This window comes from Dermacentor albipictus, chromosome 5 (assembly GCF_038994185.2).
Source record: "Dermacentor albipictus isolate Rhodes 1998 colony chromosome 5, USDA_Dalb.pri_finalv2, whole genome shotgun sequence".
Classification (NCBI taxonomy): Eukaryota; Metazoa; Arthropoda; class Arachnida; order Ixodida; family Ixodidae; genus Dermacentor; species Dermacentor albipictus.
Genome location: NC_091825.1, coordinates 4,167,356 through 4,187,756, shown reverse-complemented (window position 1 = coordinate 4,187,756; position 20,401 = coordinate 4,167,356). Strand labels below are relative to the sequence as shown.

The 20,401-nt window shown below is 47.4% G+C and overlaps 1 protein-coding gene and 1 pseudogene across 18 annotated transcripts in view; one reads left to right on the top strand and one right to left on the bottom strand.

Moving 5' to 3' along the window:
- Positions 1-20,401, bottom strand: part of Scm (Polycomb protein Scm) — a 426,899-nt gene that overhangs the window by 244,158 nt on the left and 162,340 nt on the right. The window lies entirely within an intron of this gene.
- LOC139059918 (uncharacterized) lies at positions 18,508-19,350 on the top strand (annotated as a pseudogene).

Sequence of the window (20,401 nt, the reverse complement as noted above, 5' to 3'; positions counted from 1 at the left end):
GCCTTCTCTGACTTGCTGTGCTTAAATTCAATGAGATTTTCCGCAGTTGGGAAACGGCACAATATGCTCCATGCTTTATTTTGTTTCTTTCGCACCTATTTGCAGTTATTATTCCACCAGAGAACTCGTCTTTTATATGAGCTGCCCTCTGTTTGAGGACTTCATTTCTCTGCTGTGTCTATAATAAAAGAAGTAAAATACGCTACTGTGTCGCCTATGTTAATATCACCAATAAAAATCTTGCGTTATATTTGCTGATTCTTTAAACCACAACCAATATGCCAATAGTAGTTTCCATCTAGAGACACGCGGCGTACAGTTTTCCTGTTTTAATAAATTTAGCGTCACAGGGAAGTGGTCACTTCCAATAGGATTGCTGATGACACCCCACTGCAGGTGGAAGGGCTGGAGAACCAGTCGCTAAATCTATCAAAGAATAGGAATTGTAATGTATGCTGTAGTAAGCTGGCTCTTACCTATTGAACAGGCAAGCACCAGATGCCACTAGAAAGTTTTCTGTTAGTCGACCCCTCGAATCACACCGTGAGTCTCCCCAAAGACTCTTGTAAACACTGAAGTTGCCAACAGCAACGTAAAGTTCAGGGAGCTGATTAATTAGGCTATAGAATTCTGTAATCTGGTGGAATGTAAAGAGCAGAAAGTAACTTTGTTGAATAGAATCGCTCATACTGATACTGCCTCGAGGGCATCAGAAGGGCTAAATGCTGATAAGCTATGGTCTTGTCCACAATTATTGCTACACCTTCGGACGAAACATCAGTATTGCGAGACAAGGTTTAGGCAGTCAGTCTCTTTATTCTCCAGAGTGAGAGCCCCCCCACCAGGCCCCAAAACGGTGATAATGAGTATGTACAGGCGAGAATATGAAGCATATGAATAATGCTCACACTAATTTCCCCACAAGCACAAGCGGCCAGCCAGGCCACGACCTAGTCAGGAGGGAAACGCCGAACGAATCATTTGAGGCACGAAACATGAACAATCTCCGAACCACGATAATAATGGTCCGAAGAAACATCTACGGAAGTAATGCGATAGTTCACAGGGGATGTTTGTTCATTAATAATGTAGAGCCCAAGGAAGTGGGATTCAAACTTCTTACACAAACCACATGTATGAATGGGCAACCAAAGGAAAACTTCCTCCCCAGGACGAAAGGAGACGTCTTGACGAGAGATGTAGTAAAGTTGCTTGTGATCTAGCTGACTGACTTCTGTGCTGAAGCGAGCACGCTGATGACATTCCTCAAGTCTCGTGACGAACTGTTCGAGTATACTGACCGAGGTGTTAGATGCGGCATTGAAGAAAGCGGCATTGATGGTGAATGTCAGTGAATGGCCGTAAACTAGGTTAGAAAGATGATTACCCTGTAGTTTGTTGGATACTGGTGTTATGAGAAAATGTCACAAAAGGTAAAAGTGTGTCCCAGTTGTTGTGGTTTGGCCTGATATACATTGATATCATATCTGATAGTGTGCGATGGAATCGCTCTGTTAAGCCATTTGTTTGAGGGTGATATGCGGATGTCCTCTTTTGAACTGTGCCACAAGCTCCGAGTACTTCCTTCTTTGATAATTGTTGACATGAAAGTCTTGCCGCGGTCACAACAGTACACGAGGTGCACCATGACGCAGCACAATGGCATCCAGAAAGAAGGTGGCAACGTCTGAGGCCGAACTAGAGCCTAGAGGAGCAGTCTCTGCATAACGTGTGAGCTGGTCAACAGCTGTCATGATCCATCGGCGACCTGCTGGCGTTATGGGCAGAGGGCCGACTAGGTCTATCCCAACAATCACCAAGGGCGTCTTGGAAGCTATGAAAAGGGGGAAGGCAGCTGGTGAGGATCAGATTACAGCAGATTTCTTGAAGTATGGTGGGCAGATTGTTCTAGAAAAACTGGCCACCCTGTATACGCAATGCCTCATCCCCTCGAGCGTACCGGAATCTTGGAAGAGCGTCAACATAACATTATATTATATATATATATATATATATATATATATATATATATATATATATATATATATATATATATATTGTTACGTGTGGAAAGACACAGACGAAAGATGCTATTTACATGCTATTTACACTGGAGCCAGGCAGCCAGGCTGACACTCGTTCATGCCAAGGGTACCGACCAACTTCGTCATTCTTGCTTCGGCTCGTCTCTTGAGCATCGCTCGATGATAGCGTAATAATATGTACAAACACACACATACATACACACCGTTCAATATCACAATAACAAAATCGGCGGGGAACGTGAAAAAAATTCACTTTCACGACAATTTCATTGTTGCAAAATGAGACAGCAGATAGGTAATGCATCGCAGAAGGAAAATTTACTGTCAAAATTTTGTTAGCCTACTTTGGCAAGCTTGCTCAACGATATAGAACCACACTGCAGACAGTACAAAGTGTGCCGCATACGTCAATCAGCAGTGGCAGCACTGCAGTGGGGCAGTATTCTCGGTCAATTGTTTTCGGAGATAAGACCACTTTTGCCGGATTTTGCGTAACTCGGCACCCGACATGGTGCAACAGCGCTTCACACATGCAGCAGCAATTCTCCAGCGATTGTATCTCATATATGTAACCCAAAGGAAGTTGATCGAGATTATGGTCCCTTAGCGCAAATTTACGTCCAGCGCCGAATCCACAGGCGATGCCTGTCAGGTGGCACCAAAACCAGCGTTCTTGAAGCAATGAATGCATATTCCCGGATAATCGCTCAATCATGGCCCGATGCGTGGCACTCCACATTGCGACCGCCATCTCAAGCACCATAAACAATTCCACGTCAGCGGGATGTGGCTTTCCTTATTTTTGCTGCATTCTTCTTGCTACGCACTGCATTACATATAGAGTGGGGAATGCAGCAGCAGCAGTTTCAGCATGTTGCCTAAACGCTCCTTCTTGTTTGCACAGCTCCTGGATTTCTTCACTGGTCATGCCGTTCGTCTGTGGGACATAGCGCACCCTACATTGGTCGAACATGTGGTGATTACCGGCAATTCATCATGGTTCAGTCCTATCGTCCTGGTGTATGATCAGTGTGAATTTCCTGCGCACGCTCTTCCTTCTCTGGTGATTCTGCACACTACTGTGGATGCTCCTAGCGTGGCAATTCCGACAGGTGACACCATCAGATCGGTGACACCAAACTTCATCAGTATAAAAGCTCCATCGTTCCAGCACCCCGGCAGTGGGCAATGCAGCAGCAGCTTCAACATGTTGCCTAAACGCTTCTTATTGCTTGCACAGGACAACTCGTACTCTATCCGCTCCGATAATCGATTCCTGCTGCTGCTGTGTTGCCCACGCAGTTATTTGCATTGTAGACTCATGTGCAATTTTTCTTATGTCGTCTTATCCTGAGCAGTGACATTGAGTTTAACCCTGGCCCCAGAAGACCGGCGTCTAAAGCTGGCAAACCTGACGAATCCCAAGAAAGCATTCTTAACGCCCAATGAGACGTCGGCCGAGCTGGCAATGTCGAGTTGCAATAACCTTTCTCTAGTGAAGGTTCTTTCCAATTGAGTTGCTTGTCAGAAAAATATGTCGTAAGACATATCTGAAATAAAGAAGTGATGTGAATACGCATTTCTACCCCATGGAATTGCATGCGGCTGCTCTCGAAACTCTGGAATCACCTGACTGGAAGCTTACCGTTATCATTGAAAAGGAAGGTGTGCAATCAGTGCATTTTACCAGTGCTAACATATGGGGCAGAGACTTGGAGACTGACAAAGAAGCTCGAGAACAAGTTAAGGACCACGCAAAGAGCGATGGAACGAAGAATGCCAGGCATAATGTTAAGAGACAGAAAGACAGCGGCATGGATCAGAGAGCAAACAAGTATAGACGATATTCTAATTGACATCAAGCGAAAAAAATGGAGCTGGGCAGGTTATGTAATGCGCCGGTTAGATAACCGTTAGATCATTAGGGTTACAGAATGGCTACCAGAGAAGGGAAATGCAATCGAGGACGATAGAAGACTAGGTAGAGCGATGAAATTAGGAAATTCACGGGCACTAGTTGGAATCGGTTGGCGCAGGACAGGGGCGATTGCAGATCGCAGGGAGAGGCCTTCCTCCTGCAGTGGATGTAAAGAGGCTGATAATGATGATAATGATGATGCTCTCGAAACTTCATATTCGAAGGCACTGTCTGATCAACTCTGATCAGCTTCATTCTGAGGCAGTTTGCCTAAAGCGCACTGTTGCTGTACTAATTGCCAAATATGATGATCTTGAAAGCCGTTCACGAAGAAATAACGTAATCCTTCAAGACATACCAACAAGAATCGTGACAATGCACTCCAAGGTTGCAGACGTTTTCAATAGGCTTTGCCTTGACTGTCTGCGTATTGAACGCTTCTATAAGTTAGGCAGAATGCACCCTGGGCGTTCTCGCCCTATGATTTTAAGATTGCTTGATTTCAGCCATAAGTTAGCGATGTTTAAACACGTTTATAAGCTGGAAAATTCCAGCATGAAACTTTCCCAAGATTTTTTGTCCAAAGTGCACACAGTACGTAAAAAGCTATGGGACGCTTCGGTTGAGCAGTGGAATAATGGCTCAGTTATTAAAATGAGGCTTAATCATTCATTTATTGATAATGTTTGTTACAACTGGGATGGTGCCCAAATAGTTTAGTACTAATAGCTCCTGGTTTTGATTCTAGTGCAAGATTTCCAAATGTATCATCATCACTAGGTTGACAGTCTCATCACTCTGTCACAGATCTCGCGCTTTTGAATGTTAATGCCAGAAGCACAAATAACGAATTTCCAGTTTCTTTCACTAGTTTCTTCATGTTCTCCTCATGTTATATGCATCACAGAAACATTTCTTCATGAAGATATTCACGACTCAGAATTCTTGCCTCCTGGTTACATTGCTGTCCGGTATGACCGTCAGAATAAGAAAGTGGTGATGTTGCTTTTGCGTTCAGGTATTAACTTGAAGGTTCTACCAGGACCTCCCAACGTAGAATCAGTTTCATGCAAGTTACTAGTGCACAAGCAGAATTGAACAATTTGTGGTCTTTATCGCCCCCGTGATAGCTCTAGTGACTTGTTCGATAATATTTAGCATTTTATACATGACCATAGCCTCGACAGTTCTAACTTAATCGTTCTCTGTGACTTTAACGTTCCCGGCATTCACTGGCCTTCCCTTACATTTTCTGCCACTAGTGCCTCTATTTAAAGAGACTTAATTTCGTTTTTTTTGTCCCATAACCTGATACAATTACCTGATAAGAATATGCGGCCGAACTCCATACCTGACTTAGTGTTTATTAGTGACAGTCTTGCGCATTCATATTTTAAGTATGATATCCTGGAAGGAATCTCGGATCATAAAACAGTTCTTGTACACATTAACTGTCCCATCCCACATGTGCGACATAATCCTGAAACACACTGTGCGCGCCTGTGCCACTGACACATGCTGAGACAAGTGCTATGCTTGCATTTCCTTTACACAATTTCTCACAAAAGTCATGTGATCATTCTGGCTGTGTATATCTTTCACAACGGTATATTAAAGGGGATCATTCCTGTTCATGAGACAACGAGCGTCTGTCTGCCTATCTGACATTGTGTCAGAAGTGGCTACATCTAAGCTGACTCTGATGCAGAGCTGCAACAGCCCCGTCAACGAGCAAACTAGCAGCTGCTGCAACAAGAAAAAGGTCTCCCGGTCACTCAAGCAACGCTTCAGAATGGTGATCAAGCGTCCCAAGCCCTTCGACTTCCAGAATGCTGCCGACTGGCCTGCATGGATGGACGAATTCAACGACTACAGATTCACATCCAGACTACACGAGAAACCAGACGAAGTCCAAGTAAGGAATCTTCTCTATACAATGGGCAGAAAGCCACGGGAGATACTTCTCTCGTTAAATGTAAAAGATCAAGAAATGGAGGACTTCAACTTCGTGACGTCTAAATTTGAGGGCTATTTCATCCACACCAAGAATAAAGTCTATGAGAGCGCTTGATTTAATCTACGCCACCAACAACTGGGAGAAACAATAGACCAGTTTGCAACCGAGCTTAATAGGCTAGCAGACAGATGCGAGTTCAAAGATATGAAGGAACGCCTAATAAGGGACCGCTTTGTAGTAGGACTAAGGGACCAGGCTCTCTCAAAAAAACTGCAGCTGGATCCTAAGCTCACGATGAACACTGCTTTGGCAAAAGCACATACAAGCGAAACCGTAAAGAAACAGCAAACCAAACTAAAAGAGCATGAGGGCGCAATCGCAAAAGCTTCCACCGCCACAATAAAGCCCAAGAAAATCGCTGGAAAGAACACGTTCACATGCAGTCAAAAGCCGGCATATTGTCAAAAGTACTGCAGTTTTTGTGCCGGACCATTTCATCTGAGAAGTGGTTGCCCAGCGCAACAAGAAAGATGCAGGTTTTGCCGAAAGTTGGGCTACTGAAATAATCAGAATTATAGGAATGGGCTGGGGTGCGTTTCGCAGGCATTCTCAATCATGAACAGCAGGTTGCCATTATCCCTCAAGAGAAAAGTGTATAACAGCTCTGTCTTAGCAGTACTCACGTATGGGGTAGAAACTTGGAGGCTTACGAAAAGGGTTCTAGCTAAATTGAGGACGACGCAACGAGCTATGGAAAGAAGAATGATGGGTGTAACATTAAGGGATAACAAAAGAGCAGATTGAGTGAGGGAACAAACGCGAGTTAATGACATCTTAGTTGAAATCAAGAAAAAGAAATGGGCACGGACAGGACATGTAATGAGGAGGGAAGATAACCGATGGTCATTAAGGGTTACGGACTGGATTCCAAGGGAAGGTAAGCGTAGCCAGGGGCGGCAGAAAGTTAGGTGGGCGGACGAGATTAGGAATTTTGCAGGGACAACACGGCCCCAATTAGTACACGAACAGGGTAGTTGGACAAGTATGGAAGAGGTCTTTGCCCTGCAGTGGGCGTAACCAGGCTGCTGCTGCTGCTGCTGCTGCTGATGATGATGATGATGATGACAAATTTTAGCCTAGATGACTGGTTTCTTTGGGTTATTTGTGGCAAGTTGGCTCTGGTTAAAAGGGCAGAAACAGAAGAACCTCCAAAGCTGTTATATATGAATCGTGCACCCTTTTTCTGTACGCTTTCAATCTTATTAGGCCCGAGTGAAGGGGTCCCAGATTATGGCTGCATAATCGAATGATGGGAGAATAAGTGCTTTATATGCAGTCATGCGAACATCAGGAGTAGTAAATTTTATAGGTCTTCTTAAAGTTTGCATTTCTTACGGTATAATCAATGTGTTTAGTCCAGTCTAAGTTACTTGTTAACCAGGGGGCAAGGTATTTGTAATGAGGTACTTCGTGAAGAACATTGTTGTTGATAGAATATATAAATGTTAATGGCATTTTTTTGCGAGTAACTCTCATGAACACTTTTTTCATAGTTAATACACATTTGCCACATATCACACCGCTGAACAATTTTGTTGGGAGTATCACTTAAAAGAATTTGGTCAGCTGTACTGTTCACTTTCGTGTAAATCATGCAGTCATAGGCATACAATCGTATTTTGACAGGAATATTGCAGACAATATCATTAATAAACAACAGAAAAAGCAGGGGTCCAAGGACCGACCCTTGGGGAACGCCTGAGTCCACACCAACAACTTCTTAAGTTTCTCCATTAAAGACAACAAATTGTTTTCGATTGTTAATGTATGCGACAATCCAGTTTAAAAGTTGGTGGTTATTTATTATTTTCCCTAATTTGTGCAATAACTTCTTATGAGAGACTTTATCAAAAGCTTTCTTAAGGTCCATAAAAATTACATCGATTTGTTTTCCGTTATTAAGTGAAAGTGCAAAGTCATGTATAGTTTCTGCTAGCTGGGTACACCGTAGAATAACCTTGTCGAAATCCATGTTGATACTATGTTAAAATATTATGTTTGTCAAGAAACTGCGTTATGTGGTTGTGTATAATATGTTCAAAAAGTTTACATGCAGTACAGGTTAAGGAAATCGGACGTTAGTTCTTCATGCAGTCTTTCCTCCCATTCTTACGGCCAAGTTTTACTCTGGCAATTCCCCAGTCGTACGGAACTTGCCCCTCAGATAGTGATCTAGAGAACAGAATACACGAATATTTTGAGACCCAGTCTGCGTATCTATTAAAAAATGTGTTTGGTATGTCATCTGGCCCTGAGGACTTTTTTACATCGAGTTTTAGGGGCATGTTCAAAATTCCAGCTTCACCAATTAGAACATCTGGTATGGGTGGGAAATTTGCATTGAAGTGTGGTAAAACATCGTTATCAACAGTGAAAATGCTCTTAAATTGCTCATTGAAGGCATTTGAGACTTTTTTTGCATGACATGATGTCATCCACGCTTAGTTTATCAAAAAAGAGCTGCACTTTGGATCAGTTTTTCCTTTCATCAGCTGATGTGCCCCACAATTTTTTCCTTATTTCTCTTATACTGTAGGAAAAGTCTTCCGAAATTGACACCATACTTCCTCTAAGTTTATTACAGTTCTTTAATACAGCTATCGTCTCTCGGTAGCCCAGAAACTTTAGAATAACAGGACGACATTTATTTTTGGTCTTCTGCCCGATTCGATGACATCTTTCAATTCCTGTGACTGTAACCTGTAGTGTGTCTGAAGATTTCATCTTTTACTTTTTTTAATGGGCCATCTGCAGTTTCGCCACGTGGCTCTTCTATGCCATATATAACCATGCGCTCCGTTCGAGCAGAAATCTTCTTTTCTATTGTATCTTTAGTTGTCTGCACTTTTTCAATGCAGGAATGTGTTTTGGCTTGGTACTCTAAGATTTTAGCCAACATTTCGCTATCACCGGGATCAGGGTTCGCCTCAACATCTCCGCAAACAAGCAAATCAACCGGCAGTGAATAAATACATGTTAGCAAAGGTTTTACACCCAGTGGGCAGGGTAGCAGCAGCAAATAACGATTATCTCTTCTGTAACAATATCCAGGTAGGTAACTACTAACCTGTATCATGAAGCAGAAAGAATTTCTAGGCATGTTGCCCTTGCTGCTGCCGCAGTGCCCACTGACGATCCAGGTTTCTGGCGATGCTTTTGTAGCCTTCGGAGGGGTCCCGTGATGAGTCGTCGCTCCTATGCATCGCCACGCAGTCTCAGTGTGTGACTCGATGAATGGTGCACTTTCGGAGACCCGGCAGCTGTCGATGACCGTTGATGCAGGGTGCCTCACGATGACCCAATCGACACGTGTGGCATCTTGCGTTCCGTTGTGGACAGTCAGATGATTCCCGAGTAGAACAGCCGTGACCTGTATCATGAAGCAGAAAGAATTTCTAGGCATGTTGCTCTTGCTGCTGCCGCAGTGCCTACTGAAGACCCAGGTTTCTGGCGATGCTTTTGTAGCCTTCAGGGGGTCATGTGATAAGTCGTTTCTCCTGTGAATCGCCACGCAGTCTCAGCGTGCGACTCGATGAACGGTGCACTTTCGGAGACCCGGCAGTTGTCGCTGATCGTTGATGCAGGGTGCCTCACGATAACCCAATCGACACGTGCGGCCTCTTGCGTTCCGTTGTGAAAAGTCAGATGATTCCCGAGTAGAACACCCGTGACCTGTATCACAGAGCAGAAAGAATTTCTAGGCATGTTGCCCTTGCTGCTCCTGCAGTGCCCACTGATTAGTTCATTATCACTGAAATATTTTTTTTTTTCTCACTGGCAAGCACATCGCCAACAAGTAAAGCATCTTTCATCTATTTGTGTGCATGTGTGTTTTTATTGTGTAATGTATAGTAATGTACAATGTTCCCACTCATGCTATAGCTCTATATTGGGCTGCAGTATATGTAAATAAATTGTAATGGAGTGTTTGAACAGTTCAGTTGGTAGCGTCTGTTCGTAATCGAGAAGGAAGGTCACGCAGAGCAGGAACAGCTGGTTTCCCGAACAGCTCACGCTCGTGCTAAGCACTGGCGATCCGGCTGGCCCACTGGCTCCACTGCAGGCACGGAACTGACGATCTGGCTGGCCTTGTCCTTGTGCCCTTCTTCTTCATTACAATTACCCCGGTGCAAAAGCGGAGCCATCCTGGCAACTTACGACATGGAGACGAGCAGGTCACAGAACTGTTTCAGGCGGTGAACGTGAACAACAATCCCGTCCACGGCGGCGCTTGTCGGATGTCGGTGTAAGCGGCTCTATGACATAGTTGACCGGAGAGGTGCGTTCGACGATGCGGCATGGTCCATCATACTGCGAGAGAAGTTTTGTCGAAAGTCCAGGCGTGGTAGCAGGCACGGACAGCAAGACAAGTGTGCCAGGAGCGAAGTTCAGATTTGTAGCGTCGCCATCACGATTGGCTTTTTGTCCTTGTTGGTCGGCGGAGGTGAGCTTTCGGGCTAATTGACGGCATTCCTCGGTGTATCGGGCGACGGCTGAAACGGGAGCCCACTCTGACGCGTCTGGTGTATAAGGCAAAACCATATCGATGGTATGGGAAGGATGGCGACCGTAGAGAAGAAAGTATGGAGAAAATCCTGTAGTACTTTGTGTAGCCGTATTATATGTGTATGTGACAAATGGGAGGATGACGTTCCAGTTTGTATGCTCCGATGAAACGTACATGGCGAGCATATCACCTAGGGTGCGATTGAAACGCTCCGTAAGCCCGTTAGTTTGAGGATGGTACGCCGTGGTGGTCCAGTGAACTATGCGGCATTGAGCAAGCAGTGCTTCAACCACTTGCGACAAAAACACACGGCCTCTATCACTCAGCAGCTCCCGAGGTGGGCCATGACGAAGAATGAAACGATGGAGCAGAAAGGATGCAACGTCACTGGCGGTCGCTGCAGGTAGAGCAGCGGTTTCAGCATAGCGTGTAAGGTGATCAACTGCGACAATAATCCATTGTTTACCAGCGGGTGTTAGCAGTAGCGGCCCGTACAGGTCAAGTCCCACACGGTCGAAGGCACGAGCAGGGCACGGAAGCGGCTGTAATAAACCGTGGGCTGGATGAGGCGGAGATTTGCGGCGTTGGCATTGCGGGCACGAGCGGACAAACTTTTGGACAAAAGTAAACATTCCTCGCCAGTAGTAACGTTGCCGCAGGCGGTCATACGTCTTCAAAATGCCTGCATGTGCACATTGTGGGTCAGTATGGAAAGACGCGCACATGTCGGAACGCAAAGTCTTAGGGATAACCAGGAGCCACTTGCGACCATCGGGCTGGTAGTTGCGTCGATACAAGAGGTTATCCCGGACAGCAAAGTGGGTAGACTGGCGACGCAGGGAGCGGGAGATGGGAGATGCAGGCGAGCCAGAAAGGAGATCCAGAAGAGAGGCCACCCAAGGATCTTTGCGCTGTTCTGATGCGCAGGTGGCGATGTCGACCGAGGATACCGCCTCAATGGTGGAGAGGGAGGCCGTGTCGGCTGGCAGTGAGAGCGGGAGAGAGCATCGGCATCAGTGTGCTTGCGACCCGAGCGGTAGATGACCTGTATATCGTATTCTTGAACGCGCAGAGCCCAGAGGGCAAGGCGTTTAGATGGGTCTTTTAAAAAGAATAACCAACAAAGGGCGTGATGGTCAGTAACGACATGGAAAGGCCTGCCATATAAATAAGGGTGAAACTTTCCGAGTGCCCAAACGATGGCCAAGCATTCTTTTTCTGTGACGCTGTAATTGCGTTCCGCTTTGGTCAGCGCACGACTGGCGCAAGCAACGACGTACTCGGAGTAGCCAGGCTTGCGCTGCGCAAGGACAGCGCCAAGGCCCATACCACTGGCATCGGTATGCACTTCAGTTGGGTCGGTGGGGTCGTAGTGTCGCAGTATAGGCGGAGACGTCAGGAGACGGCGTAAGGTCACGAACACGGTGTCGCAAGCAGGAGACCGGGAGGCTAGGTCATTGGCGCCACCTAAGAGTTGTGTCAAAGGTGATATAATTGAGGCAAAATTGCGAACAAAGCGTCTGAAGTAAGAACGGAGGCCGATGAAGGCGCGGAGTTCTTTGAGTGTCTTAGGTTTCGGAAACTCTGTCACAGCGCGAAGTTTCGATGAGTCGGGGCAAATGCCGTCTTGTGATACGACGTGACCTAGAATCATGAGCTTGCGCACGGCGAACTGGCACTTTTTCAGGTTCAGTTGCAGGCCTGCGTTGGTCAAGCACGTCAACACTTGCCTAAGGTGAAGAAGATGCGTGCTGAAATTAGGGGCGAACACAACGATGTCGTCGCGGTAGCACAAACACGTGCTCCATTTGAGACCACGCAAGATATTGTCCATCATTCGTTCAAACGTAGCAGGCGCATTGCATAGGCCAAATGGCATCACATTAAATTCGTATGAACTATCCGGAGTAATGAATGCAGTTTTAGGGCAATCAACTGCTGACATTGGGACCTGCCAGTAGCCTGAACGTAAATGCAACGAAGAAAAAAATTCAGCGCCCTGCAAGCTGTCCAGAGTGTCGTCAATGCGTGGTAGAGGGTAGACGTCTTTTCGCGTTATCTTATTAAGACGGTGATAATCGACGCAGAACCGAATAGAACCATCTTTTTTTGTGACGAGAACCACCGGTGATGCCCACGGGCTATTGGAAGGTCGAATGATGCCGCGCTGAAGCATGTCGTCCACGTGTTCACTGATCACCCGACGTTCCTTGGCGGATACGCGGTACGGGCACTGCCGCAATGGCGCGTTGGAGCCAGTGTCGATGTGGTGGCTGATGGTTGACGTGCGACCCAGAGCAGGCTGAGCGACATCAAAAGAAGAACGGAACTGGGCAAGCAGGTGAAGAAGCTGGGAGCACTGCTCGGAAGTAAGGTCATCGGCAATGAAAGGTGTGAATAAGACAGGTGATGGTGAAGCAGCAGTGGAAAGTGCACAGCAGTCAGTGAGCTCTGTATACAAAGCATCCGGCACGTCGGTTATAAACATGTCATCAAGAGGCTGAACATGGCCAAGTGCTTCACCGCAAAGAGCCGTCAGGGCTGTAGGAAGCGGATTGCAGACAACGATGGCGCTGAGACTGGCTGAAATGTCAAGTGCGGCAAAAGGGACAGGAACATCCTTGACGCTTATGAAGAGTTCCGAAGGAGTGAAGAAGACAGTGCCTCCAGAGACAGCGCCACAGATGACGGGAACAACGGCAGACGAGTACGGCGGTATGGCGATGTCTTCCCGAAGGTCTAGCTTAGCGGGAAGAGATGTGGCGCCGACGAGGGGTACGTCACACAGAGGCGATAATTCGACTTCAGCACGTGCACAATTGATGACGGCGTTATTTTGCGAAAGAAAGTCCCACCCAAGTATCACGTCGTGAGAGCAGGACTGAAGAACCACAAACTCCACAACATCGAGATCGCCCTGAATAACAACTCTAGCTGTGCATGCTGCTGAAGGCTGCACTGGCTGGGCGCTTGCTGTGCGAAGAGAAAACCCAGAAAGTGGCGTCGTAACTTCTCGTAAGGCGAGAGAGAGGTGTTCGTTTAGGACAGACGCGGCTGCTCCAGTATCAATTAGCGCAACGGCAGGGAGGCCGTCCACAGTAAGATCGACAACGTTCGAAGGCGACAATGGAGGACTTGTACAGATCAATGGCGACGCAGTTCTTGCCTCCTGAACTGCGGCGCTTAGTTTTCCTCTTGCGTGGGTGAAGGGCGCCGATGCAAGGGGGATAACGAGCGGTGACGCGGGGAAGGCGAACGACGTGGAAGGACGGGGCGCTCGGCTGGTGGCCTGTTCGTCTGCCGACTAAGATAAGTGTCTTGAAAAGGTTGCACGTCGGCCTAGGGAGGCGTCTGCACCAACCCATCAGAGTGCAGCACACGGAGGCGGCAGAGTCGTGCAACATGGCCGGGAACACCGCAGGCATAACATATGGGCCTGTTGTCTTGCGTGAGCCAAGTATTAGCAAATGCAGGAGCAGGTCGATGAACGGGATGACGAACGGGTGGTAGCGGCCGTGGATGTAGCGCAACGAGCGGTTGACGAGGAAGCTGCGCGGCGATGGGTGCATAAGTAGGTGGCACGGCACCAGGGTACAGCAGATGACATTTTTCAATGTTGATCGCCAAGAGTCCGCGCACCGTAGCAGAGCTCATAAACTTGTGCTAAAGCTACGACGACTTGAGAAGGCAGCGCGATTTGACCAGGCGCCCCTCAGTGGCTGACGAGGCCCTCTCTTCCATGACCGTCCTCCCTGATCGCTCCCCCCTGCTCACACAAATCCAAGCTTTCGTGCGGGAGGAAATTGCACGTCAGCTCTCTCTAATGCCCTTTCCTGAGCTACCCCAACAATAGCCGCTGCCGTCACAGCCTCCTACACAGCTCGCCCCTAGGCTCCGGCGGGTTATTGAAGAGCAAGTTGCTGAGGCCTTACCTATGCAGCATCAGCAGTACCCCGCACGTCCACCAATTGTAATGGACTGTTTCAACAGTTCAGTTGGTAGCGTCTGTTCGTAATCGAGAAGGAAGGTCACGCAGAGCAGGAACAGCTGGTTTCCCGAACGGCTCACGTTCGTGCTAAGCACTGGCGATGCGGCTGGCCCATTGGTTCCACTGCAGGCACGGAACTGACGATCTGGCTGGCCTTGTCCTTGTGCTCTTCTTCTTCATTACAAAATAAATAAATTAGGTGTGCAAAACCCGTTGTCACATGTCGGTAGCAACATGTGTGCCATTTCAAATAGGCAATTAACGAACGAGATGGTGGCCATGACGTCTTTCCGGTGCGATTGCTTCCGGCGCGATTGCTTCCGGTGCGATTGCTTCCGGTGCTTGGTTGTTTTTGTAAATAAAAATGCCGGCACCCACGCAAGTATAATGTGGTGGTATTTTACGCAATTTATTTGACCACAATTTGGAGCCTGCTAGTTTTACACGAGTATGTAATATGCGAAGTTCCACCGAATTTCGTTCATGTGGGATTGCAGTACAGTGACATTTCGTTGTCGAGGTACGAAATGAATGGAATCCTAAGGGTGTTCGCTGGGGTATGAAAATATCTAGTTGTCGCGACAATTTTATAGTCACGGGGTCTCATTATAGCGGGTTTTGACTGTGTGTGTGTGTGTGCGCGCGCAAAATGCAGATGGTAAAGCCATGTCTCCATAAGCTGCCATTTGCGCTTCTATGGAGCTTCACTATCATGCATACATATACTTTGACTTATACATCCTGCAATGGTGGCTTGCACCTTGCGCGCGACAGAAGACAGCGTGCTTCCTCTCCGCGTACCTCCCTTGCGCTCGCGCGAGATTGAGACGCCATCAACGACTTATTTTCGCACGCTTTCACCACACATACAGCATATGGGGCATGACAATGAAGTTATCGTCCTTGGACTTTATACTGAAGATGACAGCGACGCTGACGGCGACTGCAGAAATGCACCTGGAGCGTACCATATAATTGCTGCCGCAATAAAAACCTGCAGACTTCAGTGACCCCTTCGGCAGGGTCTTTTATCAACGGCATGTGAAATGCACGTGAATGATGTGTCTCAGTATTGCTTCTCTTTCCAGCAAGCAGTACTAACGACTCAAGACAAAAAAAAAACTAATATTTTACATGTATTACGGTAGGAAACATCGCCATTTGCATGCAGAGGTCATAAAAATTATGAGCATTTATATTATCCATGTCATCTTTCACTTCATATATAATTCATATATGTATGTATATAATTCACTCAGTAACCGAAATGAGGCTACGCCTGATTCACTCTAAATCAGAATCAATAGCAGTCATACACAGCAGCGCTTATACTCAGACTCAGAGTAAAACAAAAAGTACACTGCAATTTCACCGAAAAAGTGAAGCGGTATTAGTGATTGTGAAGCATAAGACAATTACACAAAGGAAGATTACACCATGGAGAGACGGCAGTATCTTGGTGGTGTGAGGAAACTCGGGCTGTGAAATTAAATAGGCTCCTACTATGAGGTCTTGTAAATACTTCATATTAGACCGTCACTTTTGTGAAGGATTCTTTGAGGTCACACAAAGTTTCTTAAAGGGGTGGAGACATCAAAATTTTCGTTCATGCGTTTGTTGATTCAAACGTTGCGTCATGCTTCAGGGAGCACGATACACACAGCGGGATTCATATATATCCAATAAATAATTTAATAATAGCGTTATTATACCGAGCGATTTCGGTTTCGGTTTCTGGGCTCCGGGGGATGCTATGACGTCACAGAGGAGGAAACGCAACATGGCTTGGTCACGTGGGCCACAAAAAATAGTGACGTAAAACTATGCTGCGTCGTCTGCTCGCGCATACGCGTGCTCTGCCAGCAGAGGTTAACTGGCGATTCGAAGTGCATGTCGCGATTATATAATTATTGCGAAGAGTGACAACAACGGTAAGAAAATATTGCGGCAAGTGAGAGTCGGTGATTCATTCCGAAGCGCCGTAAGCTTTAGCTTCGAAGTGAACCGGAAAAGGCCTAGCCACGATATCGGCGGCGCCGAACGATCAGAGGCGGTGAAGCTGCCGTCGGTGCACTGAGTGACCACTCCTCGGACGCTGATTGGCCGCTTCGCCGTACGGCTGCCGCACAAATGGGTCCCGGGCCCGTGCTCTCTACGTCTAGGAAATCTCGCCGTTCGCGAGCAAAACCGCCGTCGCACGGGGGCCCGCGAACGGCAAACGGCGTGCGGCGAGTTTCCGTGCCGGTAACGTGGACGGGCCTTCACATTGAGAAAGGCCAAGCGAAGGAGAGACCGCTCCGAGCTGCCGAACTATGCGACTATGCGAAGAGAGAAGCGGACAACACGAACGCCGCATATCCTGGTCCCTTTCGGGGTCTGCCGGCTACTGTTTTACACTCAAACGTGCAAAGGGCACGGCAACTCGCCGCACGCAGTTTGCCATTCGCGGGCCGCCGTGCGGCGTTCGTGTTGTACACTTCTCTCCTCCTGTGTCCGTGTCTGCACGCCTTACCCCTTCTTTGCATTAAGAAAGGATTTCTACATGCCTGTAGCTCGGTCATAGTGTAGGCTATGCTCGGTCGCTCGGCTCAGGAGGCTCCGTAATCGGCGTTTCATCGCTACTCTGGCTACTCATCATACGTCACGTTTTTATGCTGGTGTGCTATGACGTCAATATTTTCGTTCCTCCTCTGTGACGTAGTAGCTGCCGCGCTAGCGATGGGTCTAGACTACGAGAAGGAGTTTTTAATGACTTTTTGGAGCTGAATTAAAATTATTTTGAAATGTTTACAGCGTCCGATACCTCGTTCTGGGTGTCCTTGGATACGGAAGCAGCCTACAAGATGCTTTTTATAGCCTCAAAATTTGGTGTCCCAACCCCTTTAAGTGCAACTGTTATTAAAAATATATATATATAAATGTAAGGAGAGGTACGGGGATCGATACCCCGCACCTCCACCAAAATGTTGCAGGAAAAAAGCGGGCCCGCGAGTGTAAAATAATGTATATCCACAACTGGTGTATATGGCGTTCAGGCAATGGCCAGTCTTCGTCTTCCTCTAGTTCATGTCACCTTCTTTCCCTTCACTGTAACAACATACAGTAGAACCTCATTCATACGTTCCCGAAACACAAAATTGCTCCGCACGAATGTTCAGTACGTCACCAAACTGCGATCGCATGATAGGTTTTTCAGCCACTAGATCCCATGCAAACAAGAAAATTCACAAAGCGTGCACGATAGAGCACAATAATAGCTGCCCACTGCGGCAGCTTCACCGCAATACTCGCCTGCCCATCTCACATGAAAGTGTTGGCGTGCACTCAGTTTCTCATTTCAGTACCAGCAAATCTTCTCTGACATCGTCGCACATGGCATTCAGAGCTATCACCGCCAGTCCTAACTGCGATAGGCATCTTCGTCTATCTGTTTCACAGCCCATGGTGCTGTCTAAAGTGTAGCGAAAGCTTTTAATAGGCGATAACCGAAACACGCCTTTTTCTGCTGCAGGCTGTCATCGTATGCGCTTTCCCGCCCCTAGATCCCATGTGAACAAGAAAAGGCATGAGGCGCGCACGATCAGGAACAGTATTAGCCTCTCATCTCATGTAACAATGACAGCGCGCATAGTTTCTTATGCCGGTAGCAGCAAATCTCTGAATGCGATATTGCGATAAGCATCTCCACCTATCTGTTTCACAGCACGTGGTGTGTAGTGCCATTGGTAGCGCACTGCATGCTTTTAGTAGGCGATAATCCAAACGCGCCACCTGTTGTATCTGTGCAACGTTTATCAAGCGTATTCTCATGTTACTGTGCGCCGCGTATCTGATGCACACGGTCATTGTTCACATGTGCTATTGTATCGCTAGCCAATCGCATGCCTCGGCTGCACCCATGCTCCCTTTATATGGCGAAGCCACTGAATCGTTGCTGTCTGTTATGTTCATGTTGCTGTCCGAATAAATACTTCACTTCACGGCGTCTCTGGTCAACATGGCGACGAGGATGGGATCGTTCGGGCCGAGGCAATGACCAAGCCTGAGGAAACGGCAACGACGCCACGGCAAGCGAGGACATCAGTGATGACCAACACCTTGGGATCTTTGGCCAAGTTCTGCCCAGACTCTGGCAATATCGAAGTCTACCTGGAAAGGTTCGACCTGTATGCAACCGCCAATGGAATAGACTCAAGTAAGAAGTTGCAAGTCTTCTTAACAATCCTGGGTGAAAAGGCTTACGTGACTCTGCGTAGCCTGCTGCTGCCGAAGAAACCAACTGAAGTCAAGTACGAAGAAGCTACAGAAGCTCTCCGAAAGCACTATGCTCCAAAACGGTCAGTGGTTACCGAACGGTATCACTTTTACCAGCGAAAGCAAGAGCCGGATGAAAGCCTAAAACAGTTCATCGTCGAGCTGAAAAGACTGGCTGCAACGTGCTCGTTTAGAGGCTTTTTGGAAGAAGCGCTCCGGGATCGACTGATTGCTGGACTCAGGACGGATTCGATTCGATACCGTCTTCTTGCCTTGTCAGACGACGAAGTCACCTGGGAGTGAGTATGCAAAATTGCCATCGCCTTGGAAACAACCCAGAAAGACACCCGAGAAATGCTACCGGAGGGGTCAACCGCCAGTCCTGCCGACGTTTACTGGCATCGGGAGCCCACTACGCCAGGCCGGCGACACGCGACGAAGACCGCTAGCAGCGAGCAGCGTGCCCCCCAAAACGGTCCAAGGAAGCAACGTGGGAAAGGCATTGTTCGCGCCTGTCATAGATGCGGCGGGACTGCACGCGCCAGTGAGTTGTACTTTTCTCAAAAGTACCTGCTTCAAATGCTCGAAGCCAGGGCATGTAGCGAAAATGTGCAAAACTAAGGTCGTGCACAAAGTTGAGGAGACCTTGCCGTCAACAGACTTGCTGACTGTTAGTACGACTAATCAAGTTCATAGCTCTCCGCCTATTGTGCTTAAAGTAAAGGTAAACGGCAAGGAGATTCCGATGGAACTAGACACGGGAGCAGCTGTGACCATATGGTCTGAAAGAGACTTTGATGAAAATTTTCCAAATTACCCATGTTCCAAAGACGATGTGCGTCTAGGAGTGTATAATGGCACTGCACTCAAAGTGAAAGGCGTAGCAAAGGTCGATGTGTCTTATCAGAACCGAAGCTACGATCTGCCTCTGATAGTCGCAAAGCAAGAAAATGAAGCCCGCATGCCGATGCTTTTAGGTCGAGATTGGATGACTACACTAAAAGTTGACCTGCAAAATGCTGTTCAGCAGTTGCAATGTGACGTGGATAACGTACAGGAGGGCAGGCAGATGGTAGCAGCGGAAGCTGAAAAGAAGTTGAAACAGTTGTACGGTGATGTGTTTGAGCCAGGCTATGGTTCTATCAAAGGATTCACTGGTAGTATACGAATGAAAACCGATGTGCATCCAACTTTTTGTAAGGCGAGACCAGTACCATATGCCTTGCGCGAACAAGTGGAGAATGAATTGCGTGACCTTGAGAAAGCTGGTGTGGTGTACAGAGCCAGGCACAGTGAATGGGCTACACCGCTAGTTATCGTGCCAAAGAAAACAGGAAAAGAAATTAGGATATGTGGGGATTAGAGTCACGGTCAATCGGGATATTGAACTTGACCACTATCCACTGCCTCTGCCAGAAGACATATTCGCGTCACTGGTTGGAGGGACCGTGTTCACCTTACTAGATTTGTCGAAGGCTTACCTACAGCTTGAGCTGGATGAGCAGGCACAGCAACTGCTCACGGTGAATACGCACATGGGACTTTTCAGGTTCCGGCGATTGCCGTACGGAGTGGCAAGCGCACCCGCAATGTTTCAGGCCGTGATGGACCAGGTTTTACAAAACATACCTGGGACAGCCTGTTACCTGGACGATGTGTTAATGCAGGTAAA